Source organism: Chrysemys picta, chromosome 1 (genome assembly GCF_011386835.1).
Source record: "Chrysemys picta bellii isolate R12L10 chromosome 1, ASM1138683v2, whole genome shotgun sequence".
Taxonomy (NCBI): Eukaryota; Metazoa; Chordata; order Testudines; family Emydidae; genus Chrysemys; species Chrysemys picta.
Window position 1 is genome coordinate 14,126,554 of NC_088791.1, and position 18,794 is coordinate 14,145,347.

Below are 18,794 nucleotides of genomic sequence, written 5' to 3' on the forward strand. Positions count from 1 at the left end.
TTCTACCAGACAATGACTGCAAATTGACGTTAGACAAATTCAAACTGGAGATAAGGTGTACATTTTTAACTGTGAAGGTATAGTAGTTAAACAATGGAACAATTTACCAAGGATTGTAGCAGGTTCTCCATCACTGGACATTTTAAAATCCAGACTGGATTTTTTTTAAAATATATGCTTTAGTTCAGGGGTTCTTAAAGTTCATTGCACCAGGACGCCCTTCTGACAACAAAAATTACTATACGACCCCAGGAGGGTGGACTGAAACCTGAGCCCGTGTGAGCTTCACCACCTTTGGCAGAGGGGCCAAAGCCCAAGCAGGGAGGCCAAAATCAAAAGCCTGAACCCCATCATCCAGGGCTTCAGGTTTGGCCCCGGACAGTGGGGCTCAGGCTTTCGTTTCCACCTGGGGCGTGGGGCTCAAGCTTCAGCCCTGGGCCCCAGCAAGTCTAACGCCAGCTCTGGTGACCCTCTTACAATGGGGTCGCGACCCAGAGTTTGAGAACTGCTGCTTTAGTTCAAAAGGAATTATTTTGGGGAAGTTCTCTGGCTTGTGTTATACAGGAGGTCAGACGGGATGGTCACAATGGTCCGTTCAGGCCTTGGCATCTGTGAATGGGGTATTTCAACACCTCTTCTTCCAGGGGAAACAGGGAGTTATACAAGTTATTCACATTGTCTTAAAAAAAATAGAACTTCTAGAACGTTTTCGGTTTGGTTCATTTAGAAATATGGATCTTTGTTATTGTATCCCAAGTGTAACAGGAGAGAATTGTGGTCTATGTCTCCCAGGGTAGTGGTCAGACACAACCTTCACACAGGGTCTCCTGTGATCTTTGATAAGTTACTAAAGATCACAGGAGACCCTGTGTGAAGGTTGTCTCTGACCACTACCCTGGGCACTTATCTTTGATAAGTTACTAAAGCCTTGGTCTCACTCAAATCAATGGTAAACTTTCATTGACTTCAGTGGAGTCAGGGTTTCATTTTCTAACTTGAATGCCCCAAATTAGGCAGCAAAAATTTATAATTGGGTGCCTAATGATGTGGCCTGATTTGCAGAAATGCTGAAAACCTGCAGCTCCCATTGACTTCCCGTTGTGCAAAGATATTCCCAGGACCCTCTCACAAAAATAAGGGTGCAGCTGTTTCCAAGCAGCTGCACCTCCCTTTGCCTAGGGACCATGGATGCACCAAGAAAAGCCGAAAATCAGCAAAACCTGATGACTGATCTACAAGAATGAGCACTTTGAATAGAACCCTTGCTTTACGAGTAGTCTCACTGGTGTCAACCGGCCCACTCACAGAGCTAGCAGAATCCGGCCCTTCATCCATAGCTAGAAGGACCCAAACAACACTGGGCACTCAGATACCACAGTGATAAGTGCAGCATGAATGTCTCGAGGGACTAAATTAGGTAGAAACAATGGAACCACTTCAGTTTCAGTTCCACGCTCTGAATTTGACAGAGGAACCTATTTACTCTTCATTGATTATTACTTCTGATCAATTACAGCACTACTTGGCAACCAAATTTATACCAACTGTATTTGCTCAGAATGTTTATCCTGCGCTTCTGAAAAATATCCTGAGAGTTCTTCACAGCCCCAAAGAGATGTCATTTTTATGTCAGGGATCAGAGCCTGCAGCAGAGTCAGTCTCCTGTCAACCCAACAAGCACAGCGAGCTGGCCTGCAGCAGGCTTCATTCACTGGACCACCTGATTGGTCAGGGAGGGCAGCTGGCTGGCTTTTAAGTCCAGCAGCAGCAGCACCTTTCTGACTACTCAGTGTGTACCAAGCCTGCAGCTCTACTTGCCCTTATTCCAGTCCCTGCTCCAGCCCCAGTTCCCTATCAGCTCCTGTCTCTCCAGTACTGATCCTCAGCTCCAACTCTGGTTGACCCTCCAACACTGACCCACCGCGGCTCATTCCTGGACTCTGCTCTAACCAGTAGGCTGAACTCTTGCTTTAACCACTAGGCAAGATGGCCGATTGCCCCGTTTCTAACACGTTAGCAGGGAAATAAACACACACACCCCTTGCACCAAAGCAAGGGGTGTCTGGAAATGGACAGTCAGAGGCTTAAGGTAAATTACTGAGATTCATTTGAAAATCCTGGAAAAATCTCAAATACCTTGACACAGGAGAAAAATGTGAAAACTCAATTCCTTAAGGAACAGAGAGAGTCTGTATCAGCAGAGTCATTGCAGATACTAGCCTCACCAGAATTGTCAGGCTCAAGAGGACTTGGAAACTGCAACATCATCAAGCTGTAATGAGTCATGTTAGAACCCTGTGTTTTGAGAAAACCTGCCCCATGCATACAAGGCTATAATAGACTATAATTAACTAATGTAGTGACTTAGGAAAGTCATTTAACCTTATTATAGGTTATATTATTTCAAAGTTAAATTTTGAAAAGCTAAAGGGAGAAGTAAAAATAACATAAAAAGGATAAGACTTTAGAGAACATTTTTCATTCCATTCATCTCAAAATTCTCTACAAAGGAAGGCAAGTATAATTAACTGGATTTTACAGATAGAGAAACAGTTCACAGAGCGGTGACTTACCTAAGATCACACAGCAAGTCAGGGGCAGAGCTGGGGATAGAACTGAGGCTGTAGTGCCAACCCCAGGGATCAAAAATAATGAGTTAAGCCTCCCCTCCCCCCCCCAAGCACTACATGGACTTAAATCATGAGAATTTTTTTTAAATGTGTTTTTTATTTGTCTTCTGATTTCTGAACCTTTAGGGTTCACGTTTCTAAAATTTTCTCCACAATCATGAGGGCTAGAAACTTGTTATAGAAATGAAAACTGAGATTCTCATGTAATCACAGGACTCCAGGAACAGGGGCTTCTAAGAAAGCACCAGGGGTCAAGATAAAATAGTGAACATTGGCAACACTTCTGAAGACACCTGTGTCCTGGTACAGTGTCCTGTTATCATGAGCAGCTATGCTAATGTGCTTATGAAAGCAACAGAAGCTGAGGACTTTTGAAACTCTGAACCCCCTTTTTTAGGTGTCTAAATGGAAGCCAAATTCTTTTGGGAATCTGGACCCAGATGTTCTTCTGAATCCTGAGCAGTCTTGGTTGGAGCTGGTTGCTCATGCAGTTAATAAGAGTTGCACCTCCTTTCCAACTCGCCTGCCTGCTCATTGCTCACTTAACATTACATCCAGCCCCAATAAAACATTTTTCCCTCTACAAAAAGAAGTTCCTGTTGGAGAAATACTGGCACCGAGACTGATTGACACGCAGAATCTTTTGGTATTTTATAGATGCATGACCCCCCTGGCATTCAGTAATGAAACCAGTCATCTGTGTTTGTATAAGGGGAACATTCAATTTTCATGGAAATGTCAAAGTAAGATTTTTGTTTTCTTCGATTTTTATTTTTTAATTATTGTTTTGATGCAGGATGCGTTCGATGCTGATGTTTTCAGGTAGCAATAAGGCTCACGGAAAGCGCTGACGTTTTTGAAATGTTAGTTCTTGTCTATTTAGCAATTTTGTTTTTGGTAAAGAACAAAATAAAGCAGTAAGTAAAATACAGCTGAACATTAAAAGCATCTAGGAGCCTTAGTCATAAACCAGTTCTTGCAAATACAAATGTTAGCCTGCGTCTGCTTTAATGCTATGAAAGAGCATTGTATCCCCCCAAGTCACACAGGAAATTCACTGCACATGTGGGATTTTCACCAAGGTTACATTCTCACAGAAACACACGCATGAAGCTGAAGTAAACAGGGTTCATGCAGATTTGAGGGAAAGAAATCCAACTCCTGGCTTACAGGCAGGGTGTTGGATTGCCCCTTCCACAGCCATTTCTCCAGCCTCTCTGATGAATTATGGATCACAATGAGGACTAAAGCTGGGCAAATTTTGTTTGACGAACAGTAAATTAATTGGCAAATGCATTTTTCAGGGCGCTGAAACTATTTGTGTATTCAGCAAAGAATTTAGCTGGAAATGTAATGGATTGCTTTTATTTTATCTATTTATTTATTTATTGGGGGAAAAAGTCAAATGGATCATTGTCACCATTTCAAAACATCATTTGGTTTTGAAATTTAGTTGTATTTATTAAAGCCCCCCAAAGGGTGGAAAACGTTCACAGAGAAAACAACCCCCCTGAAAAAAAATCATTTTTTCCTCTTTGTTTCAAATGTTCCTTTTTGTTTCAAACCCCTCCCCCGGGTTTTGGTTTTGGCTGCTGAACTGAAAAATCAATTATTTGCTCAGCTCTCATGATGATCCCTAGTTAGGGTGACCAGATATCCCAATTTTATAGGGGCAGTCCCGATATTTGGGGCCTTTTTTATATAGGTGCCAATTATGCCCCATTCTGATTTTTCACACTTGCTATCTGGTCACCCTACCCCTAGTGTAATGTCTAAACAGTCAGCTTTGGCCACTGGGAATGCCTAATTCTGAACACAGCGGTCACTTTCCTATCCACTGAGTCCCCTCTATGCTGGCCTATTTGAAACTGACATGAAGCCCAATTCTACAATGCACAGTGGGTACATCATGAAGAAAACTCTGCAGAGCCACCCACCCTCTGTGCTTTTCTTCTTTAGGGCCTTTCTTAGCCTCATTATTCTGCCGGCTGAATTTGATCCTGAGTAACATTTACCTAACAACCCTTCATAACAGGGTTTTAGTGTAACAAAGGCTGGCATTGCATAAAAGCTTAATCTGAAGCAGATGAAAACATGCATTGTCTTGTAATGAATCTTGTGGGTATAGGGAAGATTATGCACGGTGGACAGAGTAGCCGAAACAGTGCAACAAGAACATAACAGAAGACAGCTGTAATTGTCAAATAAACAACCATGCTGCTTAAAGAGTTGAGTAAGGAGATAAATATGCAGCCAGATGGGGAAAATAACCTTCCCGGGTCAATATCTGAATGACACCCAATTGCAAAGAGATAAATATGTATGGCGGGGGGGGGGAGTGTTCTATTTCATTAAAAAAATTGGCCACTGCTAGGCCTGGATTGAGCAAAACACTGATACGTATGCTTAAATCATGTGCATAAAGAGCTTTGCTGAATCAGTGCCCTTGTGGATGGTAAGTAGGCACTTGGGACCCAGTCCTGCATGTTACAGCAGAATACCTGTGCACAGAGGCCATGGATCTTCACTGCTGAAGGGAACTTTACCACTGACTGCAGGAGATGCAGGATCAAGCCATTAGGGACTGACTCAACGCCCATTGATGTCAATGAATAGACTCCCATTGATGTCAGAGGGTTTTTCATCAGGACCCTAATGTCCTGAAAGATGATTAAAGGGCTATATTTTAAATCAGCATTTATTCAGATGGTGGGTTTTTTTTTTTAAAAGAACCTTTTTTTATTGTACTGTACAGCAGAATAATTACACAAAAACCCATCCAGATTCTCAGCTTCGCAGGGTTTCTTTACGTAAGTGTGACCAAGTCACTGAATATAATGGAAACAAGGTTTCAGTGCGTTATGTATTAGCACGCCACTCACCTCACATCGTGTTAATACAGCTTCTCCATCAGGATCAAATGCACATAACCTTCAAAGGGAAAGGTAATACAGCACAGATATTTTCTTTTGCATAGAAACAAGTAGATTCCAGGCAGGAAAACTACTTTTTGACTAGTTGTTTCTTCAGCGTGGGAATATCTCATACCTGGATTGTGAGGAATTATGTCCCAATTAATATGAAAAAGAACTTGCGGTGCATTACAGATGCAGAATTATCTATGGCAATTTTGAAAGACTTACTGATTTTTTTTTTTTTTACTATTTCTTCCTATTTATCTCAATACAAGACTTTGATTGGCTCTATTAGAGAAGTCACATTTTGAATTTAACTTGATCCTGCCCTCGAGCATGGCTAGAAACTCTCCATTGACGTCAAAGGTTTTTCTATATGAATGTCAATGTGAGAGAAAGTTCCTGCCAGTTGTTTTAAAAGGAAACACACTATGGTGAAATCAGTTCCAGATGTGCTGTAAAAGTGAGTTATATTCTGGCAAAAGGTACTAGTTTGACAGCCCTGGAAATCAGAATCAAATTTAGGTACCTGTACATGGCAGGCAGAAGGAGTTCAAGCTTGCGGATATGCTCCTAACCAATATAATTGACTGGGAGGGATCACTTTTAGCAGGCCCTGATTCAGTTACCCATCTGTATTTGAGAAAGTAGTTAAGCACACGCTTCAGTCCCATTGTCATTTAAGCACATGCTTAAAGTTAAGCATCTGGTAAGTGCTTTTCTGAAGGATATCATCTCTTCCCTGTCCATTCAGCCCTAAGGCTTCCTATGGAGGTTGTTTATCAGACTGCCTGTCAGTCCCAATTGTGATGCTGTTAGTTTGCTTATATGAGTGTGTCAGTATGACCTAGTGCAAGCCCCCCTGTTTATTTCAGTTTTAAAGGCCTCACTTCTTCCTGGTATTTTTGTGGTTTCCTCTGAAATCAATCAATGTTGTGCGAGATTATAAGGATCCCACAGCAGTTACAGAATAACCGGAAGATACTTCTCTTGACTCTGGGTTGCTTGATTAAATTCTAAGGTGCAATAAACCCTGAATTTGGACCAAAGTCCTCCAAGAGATCAAAATGAGTTTTTACTTGAAAGCTACTGTCACAATACAAAGTATAGCATTCTCCTCTTGATTCAACTGTTCTGGTGTATAATTATAAATTAAATTTGATGGTCCTTATTGTTTAACCATTGTCAAACTAGTCAAAGCCATTTAGAGTTCTACAAGGCAACAGCACACTATGAATTTAATATTCCTCTGATTTTATGTTGGTTGTCTCCTGGCTCAACTGTTAATGAGGAAACAGTGCTGCAGAATAACATGCAGTTAAAAAAAAATCCCTCAATGCTGCAGTGATGTTATTTTGGGCACTGAAGCTTGTTTTTCAGTGTGGGTGTGGGTATGTGCAGGGGAGGGGAAATGGGGGAGGAATTTTGGCAGTGGGAGGGAAGTGCATTGCTGTTCTTTGTTTTCCTTTGCTCCAAGAATGATTCAACTCGTTGGCCGTCCCTGTGCTAATAAGCACAGATGAGTTCACAAGCCGGTGTTCTCAACATAGAAATCAACAGCTTTTAAAACAAGCTCCGGTTCCCAGTGTGCATATCATTCCCGTTTACCTTCTGTTGCAAGTGTGGAGACGGGAGCTAGCTCCAGTCATAGCTATTATACAAACAGCGCTGAAGAATTTCTCATAGAGAGTTCTTACCATAGTGCCCCAGTGACCGAATACACTCCTTAGTAAGACCCAAGTCCCGTCTGCCTGGGATCTATATCCCTGTGTGCCTTTTAACATGAAACACTGACTTGGATGAATTTATATCTCACAATCAGCTGCTGAAATGTACAGCACATGAAGTTGCACTAGATATGGAAATGCAAGGGTAAATGAGATACATTCGGGGCAAGATCTAGTCCTTATTCAATATTTTACTCAGCCCTCTCTCACACATACCTCACACTCATAGAAACTTTAGAATTTGGCCCAGTACTTATAATATATTATGTCACAATATTTCCTATCCTCCCAAAGGAGAGTAAAGTGCTTTAGATCATTTACGTTACAGAATTACTCTACTCAAAATTGAAAGGCAGCCATTTTTGAATCAGGGTGGAATCCTCATGCTTATCCCCTGCCCGAACTCACAAGCTGCTTTTTTGTCTTCGTGGCCCCTGGAGACATTTTGAATGGCAAAGTCTTTTCCATTTCAACCTTTTGATGCTGAGTGACTATTGTAGTGAAAAATGAGAGCACCAGCATTTGCAAACTGCACATAGCCCGTGGTGATGTAGAGCAGCAAAGACGTAAGGAACACCAGTGTGCATTGTGGAAATGCCCAGAGCTCTCTGGAGCGCAGGGTTGGGTGTGCACTGGTACATCTCTTCATGAAGTATATTAGGAGTGCTAGTGACAATGTAGGATTCAGGCCTGTATTTTCGCCTGAGATAGAATTTTGTGTCTTGCTTGACGGTTTGATTTTTGATATACTTACATTCTTACTAATATGTGTGAACAAAGGACAAAGACTCTGTGTGTGTTGCTTCTGACTAGCCAGATGGGTTTGTTAGTATAATGGGAACAGATAAGAGAAGTTAAAGTGTTACTGGGCATGGTGGGAGTATAATATATGAGACACACTTGAAGACTGCCTCAACTCCTATCTCAGGACAAGATCAAGCAACCAGTCAGGAGGGGCAAGGGGGATTGTGGGGAAGGTATAAAACACTAAAAGGCCAAAGAAATGCCTGTCCCTGACCCTTGCACAACCTCATTGCTCACCCCATAGGATACAAAAGACCCCAGACTAACGACCCCCACAAAATGGAACATAAATTGTAAGGTGTGGGACAGAGGTCGTGCATTTCGGGTATAATATGCCTGCTAAGGAGCAGGGGATGGGACACTGGGAAACAAGGCTCTGCAGCATCAGAGTTATGGTATACATGCTTGCTGGAAACTAACCCCAATAAATATCGCATTGCCTGCACCTCGGATTTCTGGTCTTCTGCTTTGCGTCTGTGTGACTAGAACCAGGTGAAGGGAATGCCTGCTAACAAGGTACACCATACGCCTCTCCCAGCAAGAGGTGGGGAAGTGGGAACCTGGCTCCATCCCTTCCCTCGGCCCTTTCATAGAATATCAGGGTTGGAAGGGCCCTCAGGAAGTCATCTAGTCCAACCCCCTGCTCAAAGCAGGACCAATTCCCAACTAAATCATCCCAGCCAGGGCTTTTCAAGCCTGACCTTAAAAACCTCTAAGGAAGGTGATTCCACCACCTCCCTAGGTAACCCATTCCAGTGCTTCACCACCCTCCTAGTGAAAAAGTTTTTCCTAATATCCAACCTAAACCTCCCAACTGCAACTTGAGACCATTACTCCTTGTTCTGTCATCTGCTACCACTGAGAACAGTCTAGCTCCGTCCTCTTTGGAACCTCCCTTTCAGGAAGTTGAAAGCAGATATCAATTCCCCCTTCATTCTTCTCTTCTGCAGACTAAACAATCCCAATTCCTTCAGCCTCTCCTCATAAGTCATGTGCTCCGCCCCCCTAATCATTTTTGTTGCCCTCTGTTGGACTCTTTCCAATTTTTCCACATCCTTTGGGGCCCAAAACTGGATACAGTTCTCCAGATAAGGCCTCACCAATGTTGAATAGAGGGGAATAATCACGTCCCTCGATCTGCTGGCAATGCCCCTACTTATACAGCCCCAAATGCCATTAGCCATCTTGGCAACAAGGACACACTGTCGACTCATATCCAGCTTCTCGTCCACTGTAACCCCTAGGTCCTTTTCTGCAGCACTGCTGCCTAGACATTCGGTCCCCAACCTGTAGTGGTGCATGGGATTCTTCCATCCTAAGTGCAGGACTCTGCACTTGTCCTTGTTGAACCTCATCAGATTTCTTTTGGACCAATCTTCTAATTTGTCTAGGTCCCTCTGTATCCTATCGCTACCCTCCAGCGTATCTACCACTCCTCCTAGTTTAGCGTCATCTGCAAACTTGCTGAGAGTGCAGTCCACACCATCCTCCAGATCATTAATGAAGATATTGAACAAAACCGGCCCAGGACCGACTCTTGGGGCACTCCGCTTGAAACCGGCTGCCAACTAGACATGGAGCCATTGATCACTACCCGTTGAGCCTGACGATCTGGCCAGCTTTCTATCCACCTTATAGTCCATTCATCCAGCCCATACTTCTTTAACTTGCTGGCAAGAATACTGTGGGAATACCTTTGGGAGTTGGGACACTGAACCAGGGATTGGAATTCTGCAAGCCCATAGACAGGCTACACAATGGTACACCGCTACCTCGATATAACGCGATCCGATATAACACGAATTTGGATATAACGCGGTAAAGCAGTGCTGGGGGGAGGGGAGGCTGCGCACTCCGGTGGATCAAAGCAAGTTCAATATAACGTGGTTTCACCTATACCGCGGTAAGATTTTTTGGCTCCCGAGGACAGCAGTATATCGAGGTAGAGGTAGGTGTATAGGGAAGTTCCTTCTTCTGCCTGTAGAATGTGAAGCAGAAAAATCTCAAATTAATGTTAGTGCCTTACATTGTGCAAATTGAAGCAATGCTCGAAGGACTGAATCCTGCCACCTTTTCTCAGTCCTTACCAAGGCAACGCTGGGAGATGTGCCAGAGGAAGGAAGGTAGTGTTTAACCCACGGTGAGCATCCATTGACTCTGTAGGGGGCTTGCTGTACACATGATTTCAGCATGAGGGGCCCATTGTCTGTAGACATGAGGTGGATATTTATGAGAGCACCTCTCTAGGACATTATCGCTGCGCATGAAGCAGTGATGGCCTCTAATGCAGATGTGAAGTGAATGCAAACCTACGCTATCTAATGAAAAAAGGGATTGAATTTTGCTAAGCCTCCATCAGTGTCAAGCTTGAAAATATTAAGAGAAATAATGAAATATAATTAAAAAATAATTATCTTCTAATGAAACAAAATTAAACACTAAGCTGGTGCTTCTGTGTGGGAGACTCAAGCGTGAAAGCATCAAAGCGATGATGGTCTAACTCTCTGGGGAGGAATGAAGTTGTTCACTAAACTCAGTAGTAGAGGCTTGTCTCCTGGAGCTGCCAGAGAGAGGTGGAGGTGAGCGGTTGAAGAGAGGCTGTTGCTAGAACACACTGTGGTGTAGAGGGTAGGGCACTACCCTGGAAATCAAAGGACGTGAGTGCTAGTCTCACCTGTATTAGGGGAGTGATGTTGGGCTATGCCTCTTTCTCTTCCCATGCTGTTTAGACTGTAAACTTTATCCAGCGGCGGCTCCAGGCACCAGTGCTCCAAGCACGTGCCTGGGGCGGCAAGCCGCGGGGGGTGCCCTGCCAGTCCCTGCGAGGGCAGCAGTCAGGCAGCCTTCGGTGACTTGCCTGCGGGAAGTCCGCCGGTCCCGCAGATTCGGCGGCGGGTATGCCAAAGCCGCAGAGCCAGCGGACCTCCCGCGGCATGCCACCAAATCCGCGAGACCGGGGACCTCCCGCAGGCACGCCGCCGAAGGCAGCCTGCCAGCCGTGCTTGGGGCAGCAAAAAAGCTAGAGCCGCCCCTGACTTTATCCTCCACTATGTGTTTGTACAATGTTTGGCTCAGTGGGTCTCTAATCTCATTTGAGGCATATAGATGCCTCTGTAATTCAGAGAATAGTAAGTGGGAATTCCAAAGTGAAATAGAGCATGTGGCGTTATCTCAGGCTTAGTGGCCCTGAGCTGAAGGATCCGGTAGATGTGTGTGTCCTCATTCTCTGCACTGCTGGTTTATCTTGTTTGTCCCATTATTTCATAGGAAACACCTATTTCTTAATAGCAAGGACTTCAGGGCAAGAACTGTCTCTTCTCACGTGTTTGTACAGTGCACAGCACAATGGGGCCCTGATCCTGATCAGGACTCCTGGCTATTACTGCAATACAAATAATAAATAATAGTAATACTAATACTTAAGTCATCCAGTCCATTTCCCTTCCAGTCCAGTGCAGGAGTGCTCCCTGCTGCACTTGTTTTAAAAGTTCCAAATAAACTATCTCCCATTAGAACAAAACAAACTTTCATCTGACAGATGGTGAACTCAGCAGAGTTGAGGTACAAGCTCAGCCAAACCAAACACAAACTCTTTTCAGCATCCTCCTACTTCATGTGTTAAAAAAAAAAATCTGCATGACTTGGATGGAAGCATTTCTCTTCCCACACTCCCTTAGATCCTCAACTGCAGGGCCTATGGGACTACTCCAGACTTCATAAGGATTTAAGTTCCAAAATGCATCACTAAATCACCATTATTTCTACAAACTATACTAATAACACAATCAATTATACCAGTAATGAAAAGGTCAGGCTGTCCAGGGTAAAGCTGTTCAGTGTTGCTTTGTAAGCCATAGCTTGGAGCCATAACTCCTCATGAGACAGCATGTAATACAAACAGAGTTACCCTCAAGGCACCATAATACATTTCCATGAAATGTTCTCCAGTTCCTAAGTGCTGTACAATTATGTGAGTTAAGGCTAGCGTTTCATCCTTAACTGGGAATCTAGTTCCATCTTAGTCAAATGTTACATGGTTGTTGGCTTGTTTTTTTAAATAATGAAATTATTGTGAGTTTCAGCTTTCTGTAGTTTTCTCTCTCTTTTTTTTTATGATGCTTGTTAGCAGAACTCCATTATGTCTGGCTGACTCCCTGATGTCCAAGCAAATCACACTTGTTAAAATATTTAACATAAAAATGAGCCAGCGAATCATTTAAACTGTTTTTGTATGACACAGAAACATCAAAGTAAAATATGGTTCAGAAAGTTATTAAAAATATTATGGAAAATGAGTACCAGCCATTCAGACACTGTACAAAGAAACTGCACAGGTGGCATTAATCAAACGAAAGACTCTATTATAATATGCGGTACTTTGTATTTCCTTCTAATTTTTGTCCAACAGGCCATCTAGCTGCATGGTTTTCAGCACAAATCAGCTTTGAATGCATGTAATAATTCTAACTTGGGGTATGATCCAAAGACTATTGAAGTTAATTGGAAGGCTCTCTGGCTTCAGTGGGTTTTGGATTATGGTCCAGATGCATGTAATAGAGGGCATTCTCCTGCTTTATGCTCACTGAAGCCAATCGGAGTTATGCACTAAACCTTGATCCTGCATCCATTGAAGTTAATGACAAAGCGTCCATGGAATTCAATGCTGCAGGATGAGGTCAAAAGGAACCTTTCCAAACCATGAGCATGCACTCCTGTGCAGGTATGGATTTGTCCAACATGAGTAAGGAATGAACTGTTGTTTCCTTTATTCTATTATTCATAGTGATAACAGTGATACTTTTCCATGTACATAGAAGAATCTCCCACAGGTTTTACAAACAGTGGGCCAAGTTGACAGAAGCCCTATACTGTCATCTGTCTTGGAACTTCCATCAGGGTTCAAAGTTGCAGCAGTGGAAAGCAGACACAAAACTCAGTTTCAGGTCGGGGTTCTATACTGGCAAAAGTCCAATGATTAGACACGGACAATGCAAGACTTGCAAGGATCAGTTATTCCAACTTTAATACAAAGAGAACAGAAGGATAGTGCTGTGCAATCATAAAAATAGGTACACTCCTGCTCCAGAGAGCTTACAATTTGCATTCTCACCAAGAGTTCACTAGCCTGGTGATTGAGATATACCTATCTCATAGATAGAAGGGACCCTGAAAGGTCATTGAGTCCAGCCCCCTGCCTTCACTAGCAGGACCAAGTACTGATTTTACCCCAGATCCCTAAGTGGCCTCCTCAATGATTGAACTCATAACCCTGGGTTTAGTAGGCTAATGCTCAAACCACTGAGCTCTCCCTCCCCCCTGATTGTTTCTAACCTATTGACTTCAGTGTGCTTTGGGATCAGGCCTTAGTCTTAGGATTCATTCATTAGACTTTTTATTTGGAAGCTCTCAAGGTTTTCACTGACAATTATTCAACCGTTTATCATCACATCTACCCCGTCACAGAAACTTGTGACTTTTTGGAATTTTTAGGCATGAAGATATATAATATGAAAATTATCTAATTTATGGTTCCCATGACAGCTGTGACAAAAGGGCAGCTTTACTGATGATATACAGCAATATTTCAAATTTGGAGGCAGTTTCTAGCAGGGGGTCACTAGGGATGTGTGACAGAACTGGTCTTATTTTACCATAATTCATGATCAGGAGAAGGGTGAAACAATGCAAAAAGCCCTAGGGAATTTAGACATATTGCTGGGGAAAGTATGACAATCAGATTACAGAAACAGAAGCTAATATATGGGGGAAAATAATAAAAAAATGTAATTATAAAATAGAGGATAGCGTCCATTAAGTTTCAGAAGAACTTGCATAGTAGCAAAAATTTAGATGTGATTTTTGGCCAGCATAGGCAAAGAAGATGTATCACATTTAGAGATGGGTGACATTTTGCAAACAACTTTTTTTTTTTAAGTGCCAAATGCAGAACCAGCAACACAAAATGTAAAGGACATTTGTGTCAATTTTGCCAAATTGTTTCAGTTGGGGAAAAAAAAATGTCAAAATATTTTGTGTTGACCTTTTTGAAACAGCCCTTTTCAGTTTTTGTTTTGAAATGGCTTTTTGTTTCCAAACTTTTTTTTTAATTAAAAACAATCCATAGCATTTATAAATGGCAAAAATCAAAATGAAATGTTTCAGGTTTGTCAAAACGAAACATTTAATTCAGCCCCAAACTATATTTTTTACTTTTTGACTTGCCACAAAAATTTAAAAATGTAGTTTGTGTACCCTAAGCAATTTTTTTTCTTTGGATTTTTCCAGTTGCCAGTAAACTGAAAAAAATCTATTATTCAGCCAACTGTAATCACAACAGAAGGAGGTGAGAAGTCCTCTTTATATAGTCCAGCCCTTCGAGGCCTGATGTTTTCAAATTCTGATAAATAGTTTGGGGCATATTGATCCTAGAAATATATAAATTGGAGGAAAGTTCAGGGGAGAGCAGAGATCTGACATAGGTGAGAAAATATAAAACAGCTAATCACAGCTTAGCTAAATGATGTTCATCCATCGTTATCGATGAAGACCTCAACAACTCATTCTATCGCTGACCGGGCTCTGTGCGTCCGAAGATGACTGATCAGTCCGATTCGGGCGTGGACCGTCCTGTCACACATCGGGCAGACATGTAATGGCACTGTCGATGATGTACGAGCAGCTCTGGACTTGCGCAGCTCATGCTTTTTTTCGCCTCAGAGGTATTACTGCCTGTGTGAATGAAGCTGCGCCATGCTGAACAGTTCAGTGCGAAGGTTTCCCATGTGGCGGTGTTGATCTCGAAGGACTTCAAAGAGGTCTTCAGCGTGTCCTTGAACCGCTTCTTTTGTCCTCCATGGGAACGCTTTCCCTGAGTGAGTTCTCCGTAGAAGAGCTGTTTAGGAATGCGTTCATCTGACATTCTCACAACATGTCCGGCCCACCTGGTCTGGGCTCTCATCAGCAATGTGTAAACTGACGGCAGACTGGCTCTAGTAAGGACATCAGTATCGGGCACTTTGTCCTGCCATCTGATTTTTAGAAGCTTTCGCAGACAGGAAATGTGGAAGTGATTGAGCCTTCGTGCATGACTCCGATAGACAGTCCACGTCTCACAGGCGTACAGCAGAGTTGGAAGCATCACTGCTTGGTAGAGCTTCAGCTTCGTTGGTAGGCTGAATCCTCGACGTTCCCAAACATTGGAGCGCGATCGGCCAAATGCAGAGCTGGCTTTAGCAATTCTTCAGTTTACTTCATCATCGATTGACACTGCTCGGGAAAGGGTACTGCCCAGGTACGTGAAGTGGTCCACTGTCTGAAGTCTCTGTCCATTTACAGTGATGGACGGTTCTGAGTACGAAGCGTGGGGAGCTGGCTGGTGCATGACCTCAGTCTTCTTGATGTTAATGGTGAGACCGAAGTTGTTGCATGCAGTTGAAAACTTGTCCATACTGGCTTGCATTTCTGGCTCTGTACTAGCATTCAGAGCACAATCATCGACAAAGAGAAAGTCTCGAAGTACAGTTTCCTTCACCTTGGTGATGGCACACAGTCGCCTCAGATTAAATAGTTTCCCATCAGTTCTATACTTCAGGCCTACTCCTTCAGTGCAGTGTTGAAAGGCATCAGTCAAAGTGGCAGAGAATATCATGCTGAACAAAGTGGGTGCTAAAACACACCCTTGCTTGATGCCGTTAGTGACTGGGAAGGCCTCAGATGTTTCATTGTCATCCAGGACACAAGCCATCATACCGTGATGAAGTTGACGTACCATTCGTATAAATCTGTCTGGACAGCCAAATTTCGACATGATCCTCCACAGGCCCTGGCGACTGACAGAGTCAAATGCTTTCGTGAGGTCCTCAAAAGTTGTGTAGAGTTCACAATTCTGCTCTTGACATTTCTCCTGTAGCTGACGCACAGCGAAGATCATGTCAATAGTCCCACGTCCCTTGCAGAAGCCACACTGTGATTCTGGCAGTAAGCCCTTCTCCAGGTGAGTGATCAATCGGTTCAACAGAACCCGTGCAAGAACTTTCCCTGCTGTAGAAAGCAGCGAGATTCCACGGTGATTGTCGCATACCTGGCGATTGCCCTTCCTCTTATAGAGGTGCAAGATGGACGCGTCTCTAAATTCTTGTGGAATGGTTCCCTGCTTCCAGAAGGACTGAAACAGCTCAGTGAGTTTCCGTAGCAGCATGGGTCCACCGACTTTGTACACCTCTGCTGGTATGGCATCTGACCCTGGGGCTTTGCCACTTGACAGCTGATTGATAGCTTTCTTCACTTCGTCCTCTTCTGGTGAAGCATCCATGGAGTCAGTGACTGCAACCTGGGGCATCTTGTCAATGGCCTCATCATTGATGACTGAGGGGCGATTGAGAATTGCTTCAAAGTGTTCAGCCCATCTCTGGAGAATCTGCGTCTTCTCTGTAAGGAGCACAGTACCATCAGAGTTCAGGAGGGGAAAGCTCCCAGAAGACTGTGGAGCATAGTGTGTGTTAAGGGCTTCATAAAACTGCTTATAGTCGTTCCTGTCCGCATATGCCCGTATTTCATCTGCTTTGGCGCTCAGCCACAATTCCTGCATTTTGCGCAGTCGGTTCTGTACTGTTCTGCGAGCGTTGATAAAGGCGGTCTTCTTTGCCGCTGAGGATGGATCGTTTTGATATGCACGATGCAGGCGGTGCTTCTCAGCAAGTAAGGGCTGGATTTCTGCATCATTTTAATCAAACCAGTCTTGCCGCCTGCATATGGAGGGCCCCAATACCTTCGATGCAACTGTATGGACAGTGTTGCGGAATCGCTCCCAGTCTTTCTCAGCATCATCCTCAATACAAAGATCAGCAAGTTCATTCTCTAGGTCTTCCGCTAGATTTTCAGTGATGCGGCTGTTCTTCAGCTTTGACACGTTGATCCTTTTGGAAGCCTTACAGCCTTGTGGTCGTCTCTTCTGCATGATACGGAGCTTCATTTTGGATACTATGAGCCTATGATTCATCCAACAGTCAGCGCCACACATAGCTTTTGTAACCCTGACATCTTGTCTGTCCCTTCTCCTGATGATGACATAATCGATCAAATGCCAGTGCTTGGAACGGGGATGCATCCACGAAGTCCTGTTACGGGTAGGAAGGCGGAAGACCGTATTGCTAATCAGAAGGTCATGTGCTGCACAAGTTTTCAGCAGTAACAGACCATTGCCGTTACACTTTCCCACTTCATTTTTCCCGATGACTCCTTCCCAGGCTGCGGCATTGCATCTGACTCTTGCGTTAAAATCACCAGGCAGAATCAGCTTGTCTGTGCGGTGCACTGACGATACCAGAGTATCTAGTTCTTCGTAGAATTTATCCTTCACATCCTCTGGGTTGGTCATTGTAGGAGCATATGCACTGATCAAAGTAGCTTGTTTTCCTTTTTGAAGTGGAAGCTGCATTGTCATGAGCCGGTCATTCATACCCTTGGGGGAACTGGCAAGTTTCCGAACAAGATGATTCTTGATGGTGACGCCAACTCCAGATTCGCGACGCTCATCACTGCTGCGGCCACTCCAGAAGAATGTATAGCCACCACCTGACTCGGACAGCTGTCCTTCATTAGCAAGGCGAGTTTCGCTAAGGGCTGCAATGTCACTGTTGTAGCGCGCGAGCTCTCTAGCGACAAGTGCTGTTCTTCTCTCCAGTCTGTCTGCCGTGATGTTGTCCAGTAACGTGCGTACATTCCATGTGCCAATAGTGATCGGTGTCACTCTAAGTTTTGTTTTTGTTCGATCGCTTTTATGGGATCCTCGCCAACCGCGGTATGCTGGCCAGGGTAAGTTGAAGCAGGCAATATTTAGGGCACCTTTTCTAGCCCCCTCCTTGTTCTACGGAGGTGAGCAGTGCAATCCTGAATAGGGCTGCTCAGTCGCTCAAGAAGATGCCGAGCTCCACCGCTGCTTCGGTCAGTGAGGAACGACCATTATGCCTGAGCCGCCTATGTGCAGGTCCGCGGCTACAACTCCCAGTGTATCCACACCTGCTGCTTCATCGCTCGCCCATCGCCACAGGACTTGATATGATGTAATATGATATGATATGATGTCGAGACTTGCGCGTGAATTGGATTAAAGTGAGGGAGAGTTGCGCAACGTTAGCCTCACTCTCTCTTCCCAGTTCCTATCTGTATCCAGTGGCAGGACAGAAGTCGAGACGGCTGGAGACAGGGCAGGGCGCAGTGGATGACCAGGACGCCTACGTGTCTTGTCGTGCTCTTAAGCGTTCCACAACGCTTGCTGTCACCACCTTCCTGACCATTAAACCAGGTTGAACCAGGTTGCCTCAGTCAGCCGGATCCAGTCTTCGCATGCAATGGGTAGACAGGCCCTAACTCACCGAGAGTTTCATACTCATCGGCTACCCTCACCTGGTTTAGCCCCCCAGTCGAGACAGTCTCCGGGGTGTGGCCGCTGTCGCATGCTGACAGCTTCTTGGAGCCACAGGTGAGAGCTGGGTGTCAAGTGGGGACCAAAGTGGATGAGCTACTCCTAGGAGTACGACTGCTCCCCCGTCAGAGGTACTACCCCTCCCTGACAACCCCATACACCCCTTCAGCTTAGCTAAATACTGTCTATAAGAAGGCCTGGTAACTATTTCAAAGGAATAAGCTATTCAGGCAGGAGAGGGGTTGGTTAATGTAGTACAAAGTGTATAACGATGGGGAACAGAGTGATACTGCGT

General features: G+C 44.1%; 1 long non-coding RNA gene across 1 annotated transcript in view; it reads right to left on the bottom strand.

Annotated features, from left to right (window-relative positions):
• Window positions 1-18,794, bottom strand: part of LOC101942056 (uncharacterized) — a 109,220-nt gene that overhangs the window by 11,686 nt on the left and 78,740 nt on the right. The gene's annotated exons all lie outside the window — the stretch shown is intronic.